We start from the raw sequence: 419 nt of genomic DNA, 5'->3' as shown, positions 1-419 counted from the left end.
AGTCCAGCCATGAGAGCTTGGAGAAAACTTCCTACTAAAGGAGACTTAACTACCTCCCTTAAAACAATAAAACAAGGGTCTGACGAACATTTTTCTGAGGTTGTTCATTGGTTAATTACTGCAGCAGGGAAAATATTTGGCAGTGCTGATGCAGGTACCAATTTTGTTAAACAATTGGCATATGAAAATGCTAATGCTGCTTGTCAAGCAGCAACCAGGCCATATAGAAAAAAGACAGATTTATCAGAATATATTCGCCTATGTTCTGATATTGGGTCAGCAAACCAACAGGGATTGGCTCTGGCCACTGCTCTTAAAGGATATACTGTTTGGCAATTTCTTAACCATAATAATGGAGGCAATTGCTTCAATTGTGGTCAGCCTGGACATTTGGCAAAGATCCTGATACAATCTTCCAG

Source organism: Tupaia chinensis, unplaced genomic scaffold, assembly GCF_000334495.1.
Source record: "Tupaia chinensis unplaced genomic scaffold, TupChi_1.0 Scaffold148039_1, whole genome shotgun sequence".
NCBI classification, from domain to species: Eukaryota; Metazoa; Chordata; class Mammalia; order Scandentia; family Tupaiidae; genus Tupaia; species Tupaia belangeri.
Note: the sequence above shows the minus strand (reverse complement) of the source record.